We start from the raw sequence: 23,996 nt of genomic DNA, 5'->3' as shown, positions 1-23,996 counted from the left end.
GTTTTCCTCAGGTTTTCTTATACTTAAATCGGGATGTCTCTTCAAAAAGCCATTAATCCAGTCTTGTCCTGCGGTTTGATTAATTTGGTTAAAGATTCCGTTGCGGTGTGCTAACTGATACACTAGCCTGCGTAAATCTTTCATGGATAATCCAAACAATCTTTTTTCCATGTTTTTAACGTAATTAGCAAGCTCTAACTCCTGCTGTTCATTGAAAATACACGTAAATTTTCCTGACTGTTTGTTAATGCGAAATTCCGGACTATACCGCTTTTTCTTCACATATCGAGCCAATGTTGATTTTGGTACACCATATTGAGACGAGGCTTTGTCTAAACTTGTATTACCGTCAATTACTGCGGATATTGCCTGTTCCATAGAATCTACAGGCCAACTTTGTCTCTTTGTTTTTCTAACATAGTTTCGCACCATCTGTAACAAGAAAGCTTGAAGGTAGTTTTTCCTTAAGCAATAAAAGATAAAGCGGGGCGGAATGAGACATGTCTCATTCTGCTCCGTACCGTTCTGCCCCGAAGTTCGTTATTTTGAATTTCAAAGTTTTGTGAGGTTATATAGCAATATTTTAAAGAACTATGGGGGTTTACAGCAAGCTAAAATGTCTATTTCAATAGTACATAATGCTGAATAAGCAATAAGAAAAATTTAACCACCTACCTTCAAATCTGAAATGGACAAAATATGCAACAAAACAACTGAAATTCACAAATACGTTATAAATACCACCTTCGCTTCGCAGTGAACAATGGCGACTACCAGATACAGAACTACTCATCGGAGCGTAGCTTACTACCAAATATCGTAGATGGCAGCATAATACACACTTCAAAAAATACAAATCTCATTCTGCCCCGCCGGTCCATTCCGCCCCGTATTCCCCTATAGGTTATTTGCTTGAGTTGCAAATTGAACAAAAATAAATGAACTAACTTTTGCGTCCAAAAACTAAAATATGCCTCACTTGGGTTATAGAACTTACAACAGGGAAATATTATTGGTCTTGTGGAGCGAATAATGTTTTCAGACGGATATAGCTGTAGAGCAGGCGTAACACAGGGTGTTCTGTCCAAAACCTATGCTAGGTAACAGGACCTAGGAAAGTTCAAAAATAAAGCAAGGGAAAGCCGCCAAAAAGTAATAACGGCTCGCCACGATCGTTTAATTGTCCAATCAGCTGGAAGACCAACCATTTCTCACCTGCAGCTCCAAAGGCAGCTTTTGGAAACTACAGGTGCAACTGTTTCAGTTGAAACGATAAGAAGAAGAGTTCGTGCCAAGAAGTATACAGCACGAGACAGTTATGGGTTCCCAAGTTATCCATTCAGCACAAGATTGATCGCCTAATTTCGTGTTTTCACCACCAAAACTGGAACATTGGGAATTGACAAAATGTGCTATTTTCAGAAAAAGTCAGGATTTGTGTAAAATCAGATGACCCATGAAAACGTGTACTTAGAGGTCGAGGAAGACAAGCAAAAACAAAAACTCTCAGATCTGTTCATAAATATATAAGGGAAAGTGTAATGTTCTGGATAGGAATTGTGATCCGTAAACAAACTCCTTTAATTTTCATCCAATCAACTTTAACTGCTCACAGATATGTTGATAACCTGTAGTTAGGCCCTGGAGAAATGCAACAGGAAAAAATTTAACTTTCATGCATGATAATGGACCTCCACCAGGCACGTAGCCAGGAAATGTGCTTGAGGGGGGTCCAAACACAACTAAGATTAAAAAATATATATTGAAAAATTCTTTATAAAAGGTATAAAATTTGTTAAAAACCCTTAACGGGCTACATCAATCACAGAACGTTTTCGATATATAAAATATCCTCATCAGTGTTTAGAACTGGTTGATCACATGTTAAGCCACCAAAAAAATACCAGGGTATAAACCCTTTAAATGGTATAAAATTTTAAGTAATAAAATTCCAAACGATTAATAAAATTTATAAAGATAAGGCCCTTAGATACTATATAACTCCCCCATCACCCATCATCTGTTCAGCAACCCACTTGATGGGTGAGTCATACAAAGCCCAATGGCCTTATCTTTATAAATGTTATCCATCGTTTGCAATTTTGCGCTACAATGTTATTGTAACAAATTTTATTCCCTGGTATTTTTTTGGTGCCTAAGCATGTTATCAACCAGTTTGAACACTGAAGATGATATTTTATATATCTAAAACGTTCTGTGATTGATGTAATCCTTTAAGGGGTTTTAATAAATTTTATACCTTTTATAAAGGATTTTTCAATAATTTTTTTTGTTATTAATTATACAGTGAAGATGTTTGAGTTGAAATAAATTCATTATCTCGAGAATGGGCGAATTTGGAAAGAAATCCTGAAACAGGTCGTTTTTTATATTTAAATTATGACTTTTTGCTATGTACAGTGATGAGCGCGCTAATAACCAGCAAAATAACGCAAAAAGATGAAAAACGTATTAAGTTGTGAGATAAAAAAAATGAAACTAGTAGAGTTGAGAAATTTAGCGATAAAAACGTATAAATTTACAATATATTTATTGTTTCTAACCGTTAGACGTATCGGATGAGTTTGACAACTGCCACTGTGACAGTGACAGTTTTAGTTGACATACTCATCTGATATGTCTAAAGGTGGGAAACAATAAATAAAATGTAAATTTATACGTTATACGTTCATTTCTTTCTATCTCACAACTTAATATGTTTTCCATCTTTTGCGTTATTTTGCCGGTTATTAGCGCGCTCATCACTGTAAATTATACTAGTGACGCCGTGCATCTGGGCGTGATGACGTAATCGATGATTTTTTAAATGAGAGTAGGGGTCGTGTGATAGCTCATTTGAAATGTTATTTAATTCTCTATTCAGTAATATAAGCGTTAACATAATTATTTACACAGGGTGTTCAATTTTTTTTTTTAAATGAAATTAATTGAGACAAATAGAAGTATGTAATTTATTTATTTCAAAATATATTTGAGCGCGCGCTGTCAGAAAACAGAAAGAAATGTTTGTTTCACGAATAAACATTGTTTTTCGCTTAAATTCAATGTTAAAGCAGCCACCCACCTGTCTCTTAGCAGGTTGAACATTGAATTTAAGCGAAAAGCAATGTGTATTTTTGTGAAATAAACAATAAACATGATTACCAGTTTTTTTGGACACCCTGTATAAATTATTACGTTAACCTTTAACTACACGCGCTGGCGTACTTTGTACGCCAGATATAAGAATTCTACTGGAAATATATTAAAAAATTTAATTTTCGACCTTGCTTATTTTTCTAACCTATCACTGGAATGTGCTTTACAATTTGGTTTTAGTTTCGTTATAATCGGCGTTCTGGAAAGATCGTAATTTACATTTTTTTATTTGTTGTTTCCGGTGGTGGAGAATATACCCCAGGATTATATTACTATAAGTCATAATATAAGTACATATTTTAATTGTTTTTTAGTCATTATGGCAAAAAATATATTTTTCTTTGTAAACAATACTTTTTCGCCTGTAAAAAATCACATTTAAAAAAATTTTTTATTAGTAATTTTATTTATCATGGAATCCAGTTATTCCATGATTCCAGTTATAAATCCCAAATAGCTTACTGAAAAGGAACTTTAAGTATTCACTGATGCCGAATAAGGTTTATAACAAACAACTAAGTGTATTTTTTCAAAAAAAATTAAACAAATCCGCTGTTTTTAAGTGTATTTTCTTGTGGCGTACAAAGTACGCCACGCGTGTAGTTATGTTATAACTTGATGCGCGGGTAGTTAAAGGTTAATATTTATATTACTGAATAGAGAATTAAATAACCTTTCAAATCAACTATCACACAACCCCTACTCTTATTTAAAAAAAATAATCGATTATGTCATCACGCCCAGATGGATGACGTCACTTGTACGATGTGTATGGCAAAAAGTCATAATTTAAAAATTAAAATAGACCTGTCTCAGGATTTCTCTCCAAATTCGTCCATTCTCTACAGGAATTTGAAATGCTGATATAATTAATTCTTTCGTTTTTTGGTAAATCTGATTTTTAAATTAGATATAAGTTGATCCTTACAATGAATAAAATCAGAAATAATCCTAATACAAAATAATAATTTAGTTCACTTTTTCAAAAATAATAATAATAGCTTGGAGATAAACATGCTGCCTTGGTACCAAAGCCGAGGCAGTTTTGGGAGGGGTCCTGACCCCATGGACCCCTCCCTTGACTACGTGCCTGACCTCCACATATCCACATACACATTAGAATAACTAGAGGCATCATTGAAGCAGAAGGTATCCCTGTTTGGAGTTGCCTACTTGCTCAACCGAGCTTAACGCTATAGAGTATAGAGTATTTCTGGGTAATGCTTAAAAGAAAAATTAGAGCTCGCCGGGATAACACTGCACGGCTAGTACAAGCTGCTCTTGAAGAATGGAGCAACCTAACACAACAAAATGTTGATAATTTGATTAGAAGCTTGCCCCCGCAAAGTGAAGCTCGCATAAGGACTAGAGGTGATAACACTGGCTACTAAAAAAAGAAAAAAAAAGTAAATAAAAACAATTTAAACATTATTCGTTTTACATTGAAATTATTTATGCTATTGACTTTACAACAACTAGTTTCAATTTGTTTGTTAAATACTGTATTGTTTTATTTAATTGTTATGTATTTGTTATTAAATTGCTTTAAAATAAATATTGTTTGACTTCGTGTGTTTGTTTTTTTAAATTCGCACGAAATATGTAGTAAGAAATATCAGATGATTCCATAAAAGTTTAGTTGTGTTAATGTTTCGAACTTTGGAATAAGCAAATAAAGGACTGACAATAGATGGCGAAAACCTAAACCCTCTGAGATTTGCCGATAATGTTACGATAATAGCAAAAGGCAGATAACAATTGCTGGAAATGCTATTATACCTAAATACCAAATCAAAAGAAATAGGATTGAAAATAAATCTAACAAAAACTACATATCTAACTAACGAATCTCTTGATACAACTGAGAATATAACTCTTAGACAATACTAAAATACAAAGGTTAAGTTGTATATTTACATATGTTGTTCTGAAGCTATTTCCTTGTGGCATTTTTATAATTACGTATTTTTTATGAGAAATAAGCCACAATTTTTACTAAAAAATGAATTTATTAACGTTTCGAAGCCCAAATCGGGTTTCGTTGTCAAAATACAAAATACTATTAAAATAAAACAAACATGTTGTTGCTAAGTAAAAAAATTCTTCTAATAATTTATTTAATCTGACTCATTTATATTGGCAATTCAGACGTATATTATACATTTTAAAGTAGAAGACTTTAAAATGATATCGCCAATATTTATGAGTTGCGTTCCTAGGACGACTTTACTAAAAGATAGTTCATTCGATTACATGAAATCAATCCCAACTCAAGAATATCCGTCGCAAAAAAATCATAGCATGTGATCTGTCTTTAAAAAGACAACCAAATGCAACGATGACAGTAACAGTAAAATTCTCGCGTTAGAGATATATATTTATATACTTGGATAAAAAATAGAACTCTCAAAGCTTAACCGAAAGGCTGATTTAAATAGAAGATTTAAAAATCCACAAGGAAAAAGTTTTCCTGCAGTTGGCTGTATACCATGTAATACAAAAACAGCAAATCCTGTATAAAAGGTATATTTAAAATCCCTAAAAAGGGCTACATCACAAATACATAACTAGTTTTCGACTGGTTTACCAGTCATCATCAGTGCTTACCTAAAATGAATATAACCAGATAAAATAATGCAAAGATTGAAATTTTGATTACGGTTAAAAAAGCTGTCGGTTATACTCACGTAAAGTTGATACATCCTAACCACCAAAATATAGTTTTACAAAAATATGAGGATCAGAGCCCTATAAACATGGTCCGTTAAGGAAACATCAGTTTAAAATGCCAAATAAAGCATGGATGTTTTAAATATTCTCAAAATGCCCCAGGTAACATATGAGCTGTAGTGTGACTTGATTACATGGTGGAAGACAGGCAGCAAGTGACAGTGACAAAGAGTTGGATGTAGACCTCCAAAAGTTGACAGGACAGAAATGACAGTTTCACAGGAAGTTGAAAATTTAGCCTGTCATATTTAAAGACTATGGTATATAAATGTTAAAACTAGAAATGATGTAACAACACACTCCATTGTGAAAATTGTCATTCAAAACTCAGTAAACTAGATTTTGTAATTAAATATTGTGTTTACGTATACGTAAACACAGTACCTACACCGTACACCTCCACTGACAGTATACGTAAACACAATATTTAATTACAAAATTTAGTTTACTGAGTTTTGAATGACAATTTTCACAATGGAGTGTGTTGTTACATCATTTCTAGTTTTAACATCTATATACCATAGTCTTTAAATATGACAGGCTGTTTTCAACTTTCTGTGAAACTGTCATTTCTGTCCTGTCAACTTTCGGAGGTCTACATCCAACTCTTTGTCACTGTCACTTGTTGCCTGTCTTCCACCATGTAATCAAGTCACACTTCAGCTCAGATTTCAGATGTTACCTGGGGCATTTTGAGAATATTTAAAACATCCATGCTTTATTTGGCATTTTAAACTAATGTTTCCTTAACGGACCATGTTCATAGGGCTCTGACCCTCATATTTTTGTAAAACTATATTTTGGTGGTTAGGATGTATCAACTTTACGTGAGTATAACCGACAGCTTTTTTAACCGTAGTCAAAATTTCAAAATTTCAATATTCATTTTAGGTAAGCACTGATGATGACTGGTAAACCAGTCGAAAACTAGTTATGTATTTGTGATGTAGCCCTTTTTAGGGATTTTAAATATACCTCTTATACAGGATTTGCTGTTTTTTTTTAAATAGAAGATGTTGGACCAAATGTTGCATGGGCAGCATTTGGTCGATTACAAACAGTATTTAAATCAAACTTCAAGTGACTCAGAGATATATGGAACGGAGAATGCTCAACATAAAGCTCAGTGATCGCAAATCCAAAGAAGAGATAAGAAGACGATCAAAAGTAACAGATGTGATCTAGAAGATTGGCATGTTAAAATGGAACTGGGCAGGACGCATAGGAAGAATGGAAGACAACCGTTGAACGAAGCGAAGATGGACTGATGACATCAAGCGAATGGCCGGCCACGAATGGATGCAAAAAACAGCAAACAGATATGAAGGCTTATATCCGACGATGGATGGAATAGCTGTTGATGATAATGATGATATAAGTTATAAACTCTTAGGCAAGCCGCACACCAAAGAAACATGAAACGAAAAACATGAAACATAAAACGAAAAACATGTTTTATGAAAAGAAAACACTGCTAAACAAATCTCAAAGTCTGCCTATCAATGAAACGAGTGTGATTCATGCTCATGACACATTTTTATTTTCGGAAAGTTTCATAAATGGCCGGACGTATATTTGTTTAGCAGTGGTTTATTTCCATGAAACGTAATTTACGTTTCATGTTTCTTTGATGTACGGCCCGCCTAATAGTGCCTAAAATGATTAGCAAATTTTACCTATCCCGGCTCTTAGTTTCTTATACTTTTTGTAGTAAATAATAAGTGTTAGTGTATATTCCAGGGGTGGCCAAACAGTGGCTCGCGAGCCACATATGGCTCTGTGAAGGACTATTTGTGGCTCTCAATAAATAATAATGTACCTGAATTACTTTTAATTTTTGTGTTAAATGTCTTAAATTACTGAAAACAAATATAAAAGACTAAGGGCCGGTATTTCCAACCTCACTTAAGCCAAAGCTTACTTTAAGCCTTTGCTTAAGCTTAGATGCCTGTATTTCCACTTCAATTTGAGGCTTAAGCCTAGGCTTAAACCAAATAATTTTAAGCTCGCGCGGGAGTTGGTTTAAGCCTTTGCTTAAAATTTGTTTTCTGTTTTTTGAGGTTATTTCTATAGATTATAATTATAGAGTTGTTTTGAAAACCAACTTTTAAGTAATAACGTTATTATTGGATTATTAAATAATAATCTATTAATTTATTAATCGTAATAACCATTATTAAAATTCTTACTACTTTTGGAAGGTGTAGGCACATGAAAATTGTTTATTTCTACAATGCTTGGTAGGAATATTTATTTTACAAAAATAAACTTACATTCCAATTTGACATTTTAAGGAATATATCCAATAAACAAAATTACAAAGACGGATCTATTCCTTATGCAAAATAACAATAAAAATATAACCAAAGAAAATATAGACAATAAACTAAAAACACATGTACCACGTACACAAAATTAAGTGAAGTAAAAATAACATTGATACAGATGACAAGATAAAATTAAATGTCAACAGTAGTGGTTTTCACCTCAGAACAGTTAGCTCTGGTACTTTGACGTATTCAGAGGTACCAAACCAATTACCTTTACAGCTGAGCATCAGTTTAGTTAAGAGAATGATGGAAATACGGCACCCAGCTTAAGCTTCTCCTTAACTTTTGACACAGGCTTAGCTAAGCAAAAGCTTAAGTAGCTATTGAAATACCGGCCCTAGTGTAATATCAGGACTTAGATAAGGAGACCCCGTATAGTAAAGAGAGGACGAAATACATGCTAGTAACTAAAAACCAAGATCAAGAGTTAGGCAGAACATAACTATTATTGACCACAACTTCGATGTAGTAAAAGAGTTTAAATGTCTAGGTAGGGGCGGTAATCACAGATGACAACCACATATAAAAAGAGGTCTCAGCAAGGATAGCTACGTGGAATAAGCATTATACTCGATATTATCATTATTAAGATCTAAGCTGCTAAAAAGTCAATCTAAATTAAGATCATGCTTGCAAAATAATCGCCCAATTATTACATTATGGAAGTGAAACATGGCCTCTCCATCAGCGGGAAATAAATATACTGCTGGTTTTTGAAAGGAAAGTTCTCAGAATGATATTTGGCCCTCAAAGAGATCAATTGACAGGAGAGTGGAAGTTAAATACAGTGATTTTTGAAGACCAGACAGTAGAAGATCAGTAGGTCGTCCCAGAAAAAGATGGGACGATGATGAAAAATTGAAGTATCCTGAAATAGTAAAGGCTGCTTGTAGAATTATATATTTGCATATTTGAAACAACGATGTTAACCATTTTATTTCAATAATTGATGGATTCGACCGTTACTTGATGTAAGTTCATTTTATCTAACAATAAAACACTGAAAACGTTTGTTTTCTATACTTCCACAAAATTTATTACAACTATGTGACTACAGCTGTTTCGGCAGTGTGCCTTTCTCAAGTGATTTAGTTTACAATGGTTTGCCTATTTAAAGTCTTTAACTGAAGAGGTTGAGGAGTGGGGAGCTGTTTGTCTCTAGTTGGTCATTCAGAATTATATCTGTATCTACCTCTACTGAAAGTATACTTTTCCGGACCTGATTGTAGGGAGGAAAGTTGTATTGGTACATGGTATTTCATTTATGAAATATAACTTATTGACGCCCTGTACAATATCTATTTTCTATTACGTAAGTATTTATACATTTTAATGTTTATTTATAAAGCACCCTGTATTTTGCAGAATGGTAAAAAACAGTAAATTGTTATTTTGATTTAACAATGTTTACATTAATAATTTGACTTATATTTGACAGTTGACAGTTATATTGTACCTACTTGTTAGTTTTAGTTCTAATAAATTTTGTTGGTTAGTTACATAAATAAATTAGGTAAAAATGAAAAAATGACTTGTTATTTGAGGAAGGTGGAAAAACCATATGTATAACATGGGAGTAAAGTGCCTTTTCCTCCCTGGAATGATTACTGTAAACTTCATTCTCGGGAGGAAAAATAGCTTTCCTCCCTTGTTATACAAATAGCTATTATTTCACTTTAAAATTCGAGAAATCCAAATCCATCTGCAATGAGAGAAAAATGTAATTCATTTTTTACACTTTTTAAATAATTGTTTAATTGTGACTAGCGAAAAATTTCAAATTTTCAAAAATGGCTCGGACTATCAAGGAGCTTGGCCATCCCTGGATATTCTTAAAATAAATTGTGAGATATTACGTTTTATTTCCATTTTTAATTATAATAAGTTAACCTATTTCGTTATATAGTTCATTGTGGTGTAGTTTTATAGTCACAACAAGGAAGATATTAAGATATTACGTCACAACAGGAGACGGAGCAGCAAGGTGCACTCAACTCATTATGGATGCAAGGACCCAGGGATTATGGACCATTAGTCAGTTGAGCGTAACGTACTTAAGGTAAAGTCGCGCGGTTGTTCCATAACGATAGGCATGATCCTATGATCAAAAATACTAAATTATATTTTGCATAAATAAAATTAATTTAATTATTAATGTCAGAAAGAAAATATTAAGATTTGTGTCGCCTTTGTCGCAAAAATCAACAAGTGCGCGTCGGGTACTATTTAATTTTATGTGATATAGACACAAGTTTAAACTAGTGATTTTCGCGCCTCTTGATTTTCATTGCACAGGTAAGTCTCATATTTTTATTACAGAAAAAGCACCTTCACAAGTAACCGATTTTACATGTCTAAAGAATAGGTTTAAGGTATCTGAAGGTAATATCGCCAAGCTAAGGTTTAGAATTTTTTGTTGGCTAGTGGGTCATATTAAAAAATATGTCACAACTTGAGCTATTCAATGAACTACTTGAAATTACGTAGAATCCACTAAAATAATAATTTGGGCATTTTTACAGATTTACTGGACAATTTAAAAAAAAAAGTCATCTTTGGCGATATTTCCAACCCTTGTTGGCAATATCGCCAACCTATTATTTCGAATGCAATACGGTCTAACAATTGAACATTATACTTCAAAATGATATATTTGCTGAAAAATAACAATGAGTAAGTATTTAAGAACAATAAGATTTTTGTACCATAATCGGGAGTGGTTAGCTGCCAAGGCAACCTTCTCCAAGTAGGGATGGTAACGCCAAGGCGTTATTGCCATCCATTGGACTTGGCGATATTACCGACATGCACATAAATTGTTTGTAATTTGGTTTTCGAAGATAAGCAAAACTATCTTAAAAATCTGAATGCATCATTTTATTCCTTAGAAAACAAAGTATAAATCACTGAAATCAAATAATATTACTCATCAATAACGCCGCTCCAATCTAATAAACACAAAAGATGTAAAATTATAAACGGTACTCCTTCTACACCGAACACTGATACTCAACTGTCATAAACACCGCTGGTGAATCTAAGGTCATCGCAAACATGATCACGTGATTTAGAATACTATGAGGAACATATCCATGTTGTCATTTATTATTTAGCAAACGTACTTTCTGAGAAATCACGAGTTGGCGATATTACCAAGCCGGCGTTATTACCTGCACATACCTTAGTAAAGGTTTTGATATTTAAATTATTTGAGAATCATTCTAATTAGAAAAATATGTGTGAAGGTTTATCACAACAGGACATGGATGATTTCATGCTTGAAATAAAGTGATTCCATAAATGCCTTAACATAAACTAATTCTATTGATAAAAACATACCACTAAATTTAAATAGAACAACATTGGGTAAAAATTTGGTTTATTAATTGGTATATTAAAAAGTGGGTTTATTAATAAGGCTTGCAGAGATTATTGAATATGTTGAAATCCAAAATTAAAATTAATTATAGCTCGGGGAAATAAGATCTATCTCGAGACGGTGGCCAATCCAGTTATATGGAATTTTTTTCAATTATATACAGGCTGTCTGGCGTGTTTGGTAACGAATGGGCCATAGCTTGACCGTAGATTGCTGAGGTTAAAATAGGTCGATTTAAGCTAATTACTTTAGTATGAAAGTTGATAATAACCGAAATACAGTGTGTCACAGTTAAACTTTTATTTTATTTACACTTGAATATTTCCTGGCAGGCATGAGATAACAACACCAAATTTGGTAAGCTGGGGTTTTTTTGGACGACAAATCTAAATTCGCCTCCAAAATTGATGTATTACACAGAGGGCGACACATAGGTGTTTCAGCGCTCATTTTACGTTCAATTTTTTTATCCCCCACTCTACATACTGTGTGAATCAAAACCTTTATTCTCATAATATTTTAACTTAAAAAAGATATACTACATTACTCTCGCTAAACTCTACCGTTTTCGAAATAAACGCAGTTTAAATCTGCGATGCAACATAATTTATTGCATATAATTGTAGTTACACCCGAAAAATAATTTTGAAACCATAATAATTGTGCAAGTTTTTCTCCATTAGCTTTTATTTTACAAAAAAATTGCACTTTGAAAATATCTAGTTTTATTATTATCCAGTTGTGTAACACATTCACTAATTTTATCAATACAGTGAGTTTTATGTATGGAAACCCTCAATTATCTCGGAAAGGGCTTGCTCGTTTGTAATAGATTTTGGTGGGTTTAGGTCTTCTAATGCGTCCAATATAATAGTGGTAATTACATTGTTGTCAGATCTTCCGTTTTTCTGGAAATCTAATGAACTTTCTTATTTCAAATGGAACACCCTATCTATTTTTTGCGTTTTGAAGTTCTTGAGAAATGCTGATTATTTTTCATGTTATATTCCCTTATACCTAAAGTCCATAATTTCGGAGTTATTGCTACATTTATTTAAAAAAAAAATTGAAACAAATTATAGAATTCAGTTTTTTCGGCCCGGGTAGACATGTTTTTAGATTCTACGGATCATTAGGAACAAAAAAGGTCTTTTGTGATTTTTCTCTAAAGTTAATTGTTTTCGAGTTATAAACAATTTAAAACTGAAAAAAAACGAAAAATTCAGTGTTCAAAAACACAAGTAAAGAATATAATTTTTGAAGTTATACTTCTTTACGCGCGATATGAGGGTGAATTTTTATATGTTAAAACACTGTAATCTTATTGGGCAGTGTCCCGTTGAAAATAAATAAATAAATAAATAAAAACCTACGATCCGGGCGCATGCGCATTATAACTTTGTTCTGATTGGATGTTCAAATGACATGTCAAAAATTATCCAATATGGCAGCTGTAGCGCAGCTGTGGTTTGGACGGTTGACGGGTTTGTTATGTATGGTTGTTGCGTTTTAAAATTTGTGGGAAGAAAAACAACAAAGGTTAGTTAATAGTTATACTGCCTTTTTAAATAGTTTTCATATTATATTTTTGAAGTTATACTTCAAAATGTTTTAATTTATGTATGTATCAGTCCAGAAAAGGTGTGGAAAGAATATATTAGTGTTTTAAATATATTTTTCTACAAACGTGTTAAAAATGCAATTTTTAGGACTCCATAGGAGCGTTAAAAATGCTACTTTAAGGCACTAGTGCTTTAATTTTTTTAAGGCACTGCAGTTAAAAGTGAATTGTCAAATTGTGAAACGTCAAAATATTTATATTTCATTTATTAACATTAATATTAATAATACAACTTGCGCAATTTGAAAAAGGTGGTTTAAAAGGTTTTTTATTATAATTTTGTGTCTTTGGATTTGTCTTCCTTGGGCGTAAAATAATAAATCATCTATTTTTATATTTCACTTGTCACTGTGATGTATAATTATGTATATCTGAAAGGTAAGTAGCATGCGGCTTGATGGCCTTGTTGGTAGAGCATTGGACCAGAGATCAAAAAATCGCGAGATTGCGGGTTCAAATCCCGGACGATTCATACTTTTTTCTTTTTTTTTTAATATTTGGCATTGTTAAGTTTTGGTTCATTTTTGGTAATTATTGTTAATTTTTTGTATTGTAACTGTTAAGTAGGTATATTTATTTCGTTGAAATTATATTATAATAGAAGTATAACTTCTTACGTGCGTACAAAGTACACACACATTCTTTTTTAAATTACTAAGTACAGTAAAACCTCGATAGAACGGACCTCTATTTAACGGACTTCGGATGTAACGGACAAAAAATCTTATCAAATGTACAAAAAATTAATGCAAAAAAATATGAAAAATCGAATTCTGGATGGAAAATCAGCAAGGAGAGAATCTCGGCACTGCTTTGTGCTAACGCCGATGGATTGCATGTATTGACTGTTATAATTCTTGGAAAATCTCGTAAACCTAGAGGTGTCATTGTAAAAGATATATTGCATCATCTGCCCGTTTTATACTACTATAGCTCATAATAAGCATGGTTCACAAGAGATATTTTCAAAAATTGTTTTTTTAAGAACTTGTACTTGCATGTGCAGTGAGAAAATTTCAAGAGAAGAAACTGGAAATACCGTCGAAACAGGTGAAATGTTTATTGATTTTAGACAGATAGATTTTATAGATTTTTGTATCTTTTTGCCAAAAAATTCATCGCTTATTCAACCCATGGATCAATAAATATTGGCAACCAAACGAGTATATTCCAGAACGTTTTTAGATGATGTAGAAAAGTGAAAAAGTGGCAAACAAAACTTGATTCCTTTTTTAACTTTCAGATTTGTACTCTGTATCTAAATACAGTACATATTTTAAAAAAATTCATTTATTTAAACCTATTTTGATATAACGGACTTTCGGCTTTAACGGACACCCCGTCCCCCCGATTAGTCCGTTAAATCGAGGTTTTACTGTACGTACATTCAAGCTCAAACCTTCTTCTATTAGCTCGCCATAAAAATTTTTGGCAGGTTTTATTATAAAACATTGTTTGTTAATTGTTAATGAACCGCATATGAGAGGATGGGGCATTAACAAAAAAAAAACAATGTTTTTTTTTAAATAAAACAAGCTCAATTTATTTATCGGTAAGTGATAAAATAAGGCTTGATCTTGAATTTAAATACTTTGTAGTTTCAAAAATAATATCTTTTATTTGTGCTTTTGAACCTTTAATATCGTCATTATTCGATTTTCTTCAGTTTTTAATTGTTTATAACTCGGAAACGATTAACTTTACAAAAAAATACAAAAGACCGTTTTTGTTCCCAATGATCCAAAGAACCTAAAATAATGTCTACTTGGGTCGAAAAAATTAATTTTTATAATTTGTTTAAATTTTTAATTTAAAATAATTGTAGCAATAACTCCGGAATTATGGCATTTAGGTATAGGGAATGTAATATTAAAAATAATCAGTATTTCTTAAGAACTTCAAAACGCAAAAAATATACAGGGTGTTTTATTTGAAAGAAGAAAGTTCATTAGATTTCCAGAAAAACGGAAGATCTGACAACAATATAATTACCGCTATAATATCGGCCGCACTAGAAAACCCTTACATACCAAAATCTATAAAAATCGTGCCAGCCGTTTCCGAGATAATTGAGCGTTTCCATACATAAAACTCACTCTGTATATTTATTCCGTTGATTATTTATAAGATATTGTTGAAATTCCAGATTTAAATGTTTTTGCCAATCCCCTATATCACCAGGGAAAGAGTTATTGACATTTTCGTTTTCTATGGGATATGACGGAGATATACATACCTACTTATGACAAGTGAAGTCTCTTGAAAATCAACAGTGGAGTTATCATTTATCATTTCCTGTTCGTAAAATAAAAGAATTTTGAAAATTTATTTTGTTATTGCAATAAATTTTTTTTGTGATCTTTCCGGGGCCCCATTAAAATGCGGGCCCGAGGCAGGTGCCTCACCGGCTTAGTCGTAAAATAGGCCCTGCTCCCTGGGGGACCGTTCAAGAATTACGTAACGCAGGTAGGGGGGGGGGGTCAAAAATCTTCAAAAATTGCGTGACGCAATAGTTAAACTCCCATAAGAGTGCGTTACGTAGAGGGGGTTAAAAATCTTAAAAAATCGCGTTACGTAATACTTGAACGCTCCCTGGTGGACATTTGCCAGCTGGATCTCCTTCTAGCGCAGTTCTTGGTAGTCTGTGCTCATCCATTATTTTACATGACTAAACCATTCTCTTCGTCTTTTTTCGGTAATAAATTGACGCAAACAAATTACTCGGGGCTTCTTGGGGATGCTGAATATGAATATACTATCAAAACGACACTCGGAGCACCTGGTGCTCCTGAGCACCTTGTGCACCTGGAATATCTTTACATCAAAGTTTTGTGGCAAAAAGGTTATTTGTCTAATGCTATATCTCTTTCCACATACATACATACACAAGTACAACAGCCTACAAGTTTAAAAATTTAAAATTTACATTGAGAATTTTCTGAATTTAATTTATGGTAATATATTTATTATACATATTAAATCCTGTTTTGTTTCTGTCACAGGAACTTCTATATTATACACGGAGGAAAATTTAGATTTTAGGTTTCAGATTTTGGCTCCCTCCTTTTGGTGTCGGGATAAAATACATAGATTTTTCCTTGTATAATTAATATATGACTATTATTATCTTTTTTCAAATTGGAGCAAATTTAATTATTCATAATTGACAGAGAAAACTGTAGTAATAGTAGAGGGAACTAAGCAAAAAAGAACAGGAGACTTCCCAAAAGAATACAAGGTAGACCGAAAACCAAGTGACAGAAAGATGTTGAGATACACAGAAGATCTTAAAATCACAAATTGGAAAAATAAAGTAACAAGCAGGCAAAAATGGAAAAGACAGGGTGCTTGGTAAAGAATAGGACATAACCTAATCTTAGATTCCTGAGGTTAAAATATGTCGATTTAAGCTAACTTACTTTAGTACGAAAGTTGCTAATAACCAAAATATACGGATCAAAGTTAAACTTTTATTTGATTTATTCTTGAATATTTGCTGTCAGGCATGGGATAACAATTCGAAATTTGGTAAGCGCGTGTTTCTTGGGACGAGAAATCTAAATTCGCTGCCAAAAATTATGTATTACCGTTGATTGATGTATTGGAGGTATTGGCGCATACTCGTAACCGTTCAAGAACGGTTTTTTATCGAGTTCATAGATCTAGTTGGCAGTGGCACAAACCACAAACCTCTAGATACCAATGCACATAATATAGGATGACATCACGTTGCCATGACAACCGTTGATGTTTGTGCAGGCTGCTTTGGCGATTGAAACGAGATCTTCATCTAACCAAATCTAACTTTGCTCTAGTCATATAAGACCTACATTTTTATAACTGTAATTTCATAACAGTTCATTTATAACTGTAATAACAGTTAGTTTCCCCATTAATAAAAATAAACAGAATAATTAAAATTGGACGTTACGAATTGTTCGTTACGAACTTGTATAGTTACGAACTGTCGCCGTTACGAACTGTCGCTGTTACGAATTGTCTGTTACCATTTGTTCGGTTACGAACTGTCGCGTTACGAAATGTCATGGAACCGAACGACATACCCTAACGGCCTAAAGGTAGAATTCCGCACCAAGCGACCGAGACAGGAGACCGCGACAGGCGACAGATAGGTCGGGAAAGGCGATAGTTGGTCGCTGGTCTCGGTCGCGGGCTGCAGCACTACCCCGATATAATTGCATTGGGAGCAGTAGTGGGGAGACCTCGCCAATCTGTCGCCTGTCGCGGTCTCCTGTCTCGGTCGCGTGGTGCGGAAGTCTACCTTAACTGTTCTTTTAAAATATGTCTAACACCGTTGATTGAAATATTACACTGGTGTATTACACTGTAAATATTACACCAGTGTAATATTTCAATCAACGCTAACACCTAACATTTTTAGAGACTTGCTTGCCAATTAGTCTAGTCGCAACATAGGGGGTCCCGTGGAAACTTTTACTTCGCCGCGATTTGATGGTGGTATTATAGGTTTTTTGGGTCGCTGAATCCAATGGAAGTGGTCTGGAAGCCCAAATGTGGTGATTTTAATTGTTATTAACAAATTATGGTAAAATTAGGTGTTTTTCAGGAATTATTAGAAGTCCTGTAAATAAACTGGTAGTGGTAGTGTTAAGGTCTTCTCTGGTGTATTTTTGGTCGCTGAATCGAATGCGACTAGTCGCGATTACTCAAAATATGTTCTTATTTTGTTAATAACAAAATAATAAACTAAGTTATCAATCGAAGCAGCGCAGAAAACGACAATAAATATCGCCTCCGTACCACCAGATTGACAACAGGTGGAATACTTTCTTTGGTTACACCTCCTGAGACTTTTACAATTTATAAGTCATACAGGTGCCGAGAAAATTAAGATGAGAGAATTTTAAATAATTCACAACTCATCTACTCAGCATGGTAAAGCTCCAACAAGAAAGATTCCTTAATACTCAAAAGAGTAAATGAATTAAAAATGTATAAACATTCTCAATTTCTTTGCAAAACGAAAATGCAGCAGCTGCATAATACTCTGGTTAAAGCGGAGAGTGCAGGAAGAGTCTATACCGGTTTCGGAGATCTTTTTCCCCTCATCAGTAAACCCATATCCTCTTCTCTCCGCTTTAACCATTTACCATAGCTTAGGGCCTTCCCGAATTGCAAAGAAAGAAATGTCACGGATGAACTAGGGCCATCTACCGGAAAACAAACTAAGTTATCAATCGAAGCAGCGCAGAAAACGACAATAAATATCGCCTCCGTACCACCAGATTGACAACAGGTGGAAACAAAATAATAGTTTATTCGCCGAAAAGCTCGAAATGCGCTATCTACAGCAAGTTTGTAGTCTTCTTCGTAGTATTTTTAGACGCTAAATCGATTGCCGCTAGTGATAGCTTAAACCACGTTCCGACTTTGTTATTAATAAATTATTGCAAAATTAACGGTTTATAGTACGTTCACTCACGGTTTTTGCTATAAATTTTAAAAAACCACTTGGATTGACATGAAATTTGGCATACACTAGGCTAACATGTCAGATAAAACAAGTGATATTGTGCCGATGTCTGCTTTTACCCTGGGGGTGAGTGTCACGCCTTTTCGGGGGTGAAAAAAGAAACCTTTTAAATAAGTCCGGAAGTGGATAAACTGATTAATTTTAAGCAACTTTTGTTCCATACAGTTTTTTGACCAAGTCAATACTTTTGGAGTTATTTGGTTTTTTTGTTGAAAAATGAACATATTCACTCGCAAATAACTCGAAAAGTATTGACTTAGTGAAAAAACTGTATAGAACAAACGTTGCTTAGAATTAATCAGTTTATCCAATTCCGGACTATTTTAAAGGTTTCTTCTTTCACCCCCGAAACGGGGTGAAACGCACCCCCAGGGTAAAAGCACACATCGGCACAATATCATTTGTTTTGTTTGACATGTTAGCTACGTGCATGCCAAATTTCATGTCATTCCAAGTGGTTTTTTAGATGACTCCTAGTAGAGCAAAAACCGTGAGTAAACGTACTATAAACCGTTATTTTTGCAATAATTTATTAATAACAAAGTCAGAACCTGGTTTAAGCTATCACGACTAGTGACAATCGATTTAGCGTATATGATTCAATAAAATTGTGTTTTGACTGGGAAAGTTCTGATTTCTTTCATTATATATGGATTTTGGGCTGCTGAATCCGAATATGAGGTTTGCGGATAAAATTTCTTGCAGGAACATTGAAAAAATCGCCAAAATGCGAAAAATTTCAGCTTTTTTCCGCTTTTTTGCTCAAATCTCGAAAACTATTAACTTTTAGTAAATGGTCTGTCAACAGAAATTAAAGTACTTAAAATTATCTACAAACATCACTAATTACTTTCTTTTTCAGACGAACTGTTCGGTCTAAGTCTAAAGTATAAGTTGAAAATTGCCAATTTTTAACGGTCTCGGCAAAACCCAATTTTACATTCCAAAACTTTATTTTTTATTAGAATGCTGCCATTTGATAAATTTCTCCTAGTTTTCTGTACAAAGTAGTTCTGTGCACCTGAGATTTATGGAAGTCAGAGAGCTGTTCAACTAATAAATTTTGAAACGACAAAACCTCAAGCTTTATCAGAAATCAAGATCCGAAGTGAATTTCCACACCAACTGAAACTGTGACTCCATCTGTGCCTGATCTTCTGGGTTCTAAGGTAAGGGAAAAGCAGAGATATTCTCGGTATTTTAGGATGGAATGGATTCATGGAAGCTATGAGAAGAGATATACCATGTTCATATTATGAACTAACATTTATTATTTGTACAGAAAACTAGGAGAAATTTATCAAATGACAATATTCTAATAAAAACTAAAGTTTTGGAATGTAAAAAGTGGGTTTTACCGAGACCGTTAGTGATGAGCGAGACTGGTCTTGGTCTTGCGGTCTTGGTCTTGGTCTTGCAGCAAGACCAAGACCAAGACCAAGACCAAGACCGCCTTTTGGTTGCAAGACCAAGACCAAGACCAAGCTTGCAAGAATAAGACCAAGACCAAGACCGAACCTTGCAAGACCACGCAAGACCAAGACCAACCTGCAAGACTCTTGCACTTTTTTGAGAAAAATTGGTTTTTATTATTTAACTTTATTTTTTAGTTCAATAATATATACTGACATTGTAAGAAACCTTAAACAATATCGAATTTTTAAAATACATAATATTTTGGTTATATTTTTAAGTCGTTTTGATTAAGTCAAACGGTTTGCATTTTCTCAACCTTCAAAGTGTCCAGAAGGCAAGTTTTCAAACGGCGACAGTTCAAGGACAATTGAAATTACTTGTAAGACAAAAAAAATGTAATTATAGATAGGGTAATTCATTAAAAAAAATGCAATTAAAAACGGTTTTTATGTACCAGTAGTTTTCGCTTTTTTGTCTAATAAAAATACTGACACTTATTTCAATTCTTTTCGCATAATCGAGGAAAAATGTAGGTCGTTAAATTTAAAATTAATACAAAAAATATCATAATAAATTTTGAAAAGGGATTCACAATGCTGTGAAAGGATTGTGGCCTGAATAAAAAATAACGGGTTGTCGATTGTAATGTGTCAAGCTTGGTATCGCAAAATCCAAAGCTTAGGTTCAATTTCTGAATATAATGACAAAAATTCCGATACTGGGAAATTTTTAAAATTATTTTTTGGATTATTTTTTACAATCAACGAAAGTTGGAAGTTGAATTATTTGTAAAAATCCCGGATGACAAACGCGTAAAGAAGTTTACTGATTTCATAGTTGAAAACTATTTGGAAGAATCTAGGTTTTCCCCAGAAAGGGCCAGTACTACAAATAGTATGTGCCGCACTTGAAATGCATGCGCATCATTTCAGTGTGTTTTAAATTCTAGTTTTTACTACCCACATCCGAATATTTTCAACTTTTTAAATGTGATAATGGGTATTCAATCCAAAAATATGTGAAAATAAAAAGTGCGAATAACTCGTGTTACGAGAGCAATGTAGTTTAAATAAAATTAAAGAACTGCAAGATAACAAATTACAGAATTAAGCGTTTATAACTAAAAAGTATGTTTTAGTTAATTTATAAAAAAAGTTAATTATATTAAATAATGATTAAATAGAGTAAAAAATATTTGATTTTTGTGTTCTCTTAAAAAAATTTAATTTATGTTCTTAAATTTGACCCTCGTAGGATAAATACTACAGTGTTCGAGTGAAAGGAGCAGATCATTATCTGTTAACAACTATAAACCGTTTATCCCTTTTCGTAAAATCCGTGAATTGAAGGTCCCCGACCATTAGTGGCACCTTTAAGAAGCTCTTTTTCTTTAACATTTTATTAAAATACAGGGGCAATAAACAATAATCCAGACTCAAGACGTGGTCTGAAGGCAGGCGGCAGGTATCGACAGCATGCAAAACACAACGTGACACAACCGAAGGCAGGCAATTGCAACAAGGGTTGTAAATGCAGGTTTTTCCTACTGATAAACATTACCATTATAAAAATATACTCTAATCTCTTTATATAGAGAGAAATAATTAGGTCATTAGGTGAATGAATAATGTTAAAATTGGTATCCGTTTAAAACTACATTCTACATTCTGTTAAAATTTTAAAGCAAATAATATAGTTTCATTCTTCACATCTTTATTTATTTCAATGTACATTTTATTCGAAATTGTTTGGTTCAAATTATTACTACCAAAAAAGCAAGACCAGCAAGACTCTTGCAGCAAGACCAAGACCAAGAACAAGACCGGCTAGTGCAAGACCAAGACCAAGACCAAGACTGCCTTTTAGCTGCAAGACCAAGACCAAGACCAAGCTTGCAAGAACAAGACCAAGACCAAGACTAGCCTGGTCTTGGTCTTGTTCTTGTTTTGTTCATCACTAGAGACCGTTAAAAATTGTCAATTTCCAACTTGCACTTTAGACCGAACGGTTCGTCTGAAAAAAAAGGTAATTAGTGATATTTGTAGATAATTTTAAGTACTTTAATTTCTGTTAACAGACCATTTACTAAAAGGTAATAGTTTTCGAGATTTGAGCAAAAAAGCGGAAAAAAGCTGAAATTTTTCGCTTTTTTCGCGATTTTTTCAATGTTCCGGCAAGAAATTTTGTCCGCAAACCTCATATTCGGATTCAGCAGCCCAAAATCCATATAATGAAAGAAATCAGAACTACCCCAAAACTTTCCCACTAGAGGGCTCGTAGAGTACAAATTCACTGAATCAATAAAAATACTATGAAGAAGACTACAAACTTGCTGTAGATAGCGCATTTCGAGTTTTTAGGCGAATAAACAATTATTTTGTTATTAACAAAATAAGAACACATTTTGAGTAATCGCGACTAGTGACATTCGATTCAGCGACCAAAAATACACCGGAAAAGACCTTAACACTATCAATTTATTTACAGGGCTTCTAATAATTCCTGAAAAACACCTAATGTTACCATAATTTGTTAATAACAATTAAACGCACCAGATTTGGGCTTCCAGACCACTTTCATTGGATTCAGCGACCCAAAAAACCTATAATACCACCATCAAATCGCGGCGAACTAAAAGTGCCACGGGTCCCCCTATGTTGCGACTATACCTCGTCCAATTTACTTACCGTTGCACGTCATCCGCGCCATAGCCTGTGACACGATACCAACACGAAATATCTAGGCGGTGGGTGTGTTCTTTTTTATAATCAAAATGATTCTAAAGGGGAACACACCCACCGCCTAAATATTTCGTGTTGGTATCGTGCCACAGGCTATGGCGCGGATGACGTGCAACGGTAAGTAAATTGGACGAGGTATAGACTAAATGCCGTTGTTATTTCAATCAACGTCAATATCCAATACGTAGGTATAAATTTATTAAATGTAAACCACGTACAGTACTTTTATTTTTTACTCCTTTTAAACTCCTTTGTATAATATTATATTTCAATCAAGGATGCCACCTAAAAACATTTTATTTAAAATACACACTAATTATCCAGGTACAGTAAATTGGACTAAAGTTTAATGGCAATAAAGTTTAATATATTCTTCTGAAAGCTTTACAATAATATCACTTAGGTCTGGACCCCGCGTATGAAAAAAAAGTTGATTAATAGCAAGCTGAAAATTTGTTAATAGCTTAAGGGTGTCTAGTCGGACAAACTTTGATATATGGGAACACTGTAACAGAGGAAGTTTTAATTGTGAAACAGGTTAAAAATTTGGAACGGTCATACCACGAAAACGGCACATGTATTTTGTCCGACAGAACAGACTTAAACTCTCCGAACAGAGATTAAACTCTCATGCAAAAATCAGACTGCTATTTATTTATCACCAATATGGGCGTTTTAATGAGTGGAACATGTAGAATATGTCAAATGACAGGAATTATGACAGGTGATAAATAGCAGTCTGATTTTTGCATGAGAGTTTAATCTCTGTTCGGAGAGTTTAAGTCTGTTCTGTCGGACAAAATACATGTGCCGTTTTCGTGGTCTGACCGGTCCAAATTTTTAACCTGTTCCACAATTAAAACTGCCCCTGTTACAGTGTTTCCATATATCAAAGATTATCCGACTAGACACCCTTAAGCTTTTAACTAATTTTCAGCTTGCTATTAATCAACTTTTTTTTCATACGCGGGATCCAGACCTAACTGTGAATGTATCGGAAACAGGTGTTTGTCCAATGTTCATGTTTTTTTTATGCGTATTTTGTTTCTATTGTTAATTTAACCTTGCACTTCTTAAAAATAACGTTAACTAAAAATTGAAAAAC

The sequence above is a fragment of the Diabrotica virgifera genome, chromosome 10, assembly GCF_917563875.1.
Source record: "Diabrotica virgifera virgifera chromosome 10, PGI_DIABVI_V3a".
In the NCBI taxonomy this organism is placed as follows: Eukaryota; Metazoa; Arthropoda; class Insecta; order Coleoptera; family Chrysomelidae; genus Diabrotica; species Diabrotica virgifera.
Note: the sequence above shows the minus strand (reverse complement) of the source record.